The sequence below is a fragment of the Octodon degus genome, unplaced genomic scaffold (assembly GCF_000260255.1).
Source record: "Octodon degus isolate 3935 unplaced genomic scaffold, OctDeg1.0 scaffold00047, whole genome shotgun sequence".
NCBI lineage: Eukaryota > Metazoa > Chordata > Mammalia > Rodentia > Octodontidae > Octodon > Octodon degus.
In genome coordinates, this window is record NW_004524623.1 from 6,153,236 (window position 1) to 6,153,712 (window position 477).

A 477-nucleotide genomic window follows, 5' to 3' on the forward strand; every position below is an offset into this window, starting at 1 on the left:
TTGAGAAAAGCATCCTGCCTGGGGAATTTTGGCTATGAGTTGCAGGCAGCCTTGTATCTCCTGATACCAACATTGCAACGGTATAAATAAACGCCCCTACTGTTGTCCTTTGGGTCCTTTGCCAACCAGGTAAATGGGCCACCTCTTGATCTAGTTCTTGTCTCCTTGTCTGTCTTTTCCTAATTACTGCTGCAGTTTCTCCCCATGGCACACTGAGACACCAACAAGTCCCTACATAAGTTTGGCAGCTTTATTGCTCTAGAGTAGGGAGGATTGTTTTCTTAGTGTCAATTGCATTAATTTGTGCTGTGAACTCTATCATCTCCCTTGTATAAGCTTTGGGATTGATTTGTAATTCATTTTATAGAAGCTTGAAGTTCAGCATTAGCTTTATTTGTGCTTGCTCTATTTTTCTTCTATGGGAATTCACTGCTATAAATTTCCCTCATAGCACTACACTCATTGGGTCCCATAAGC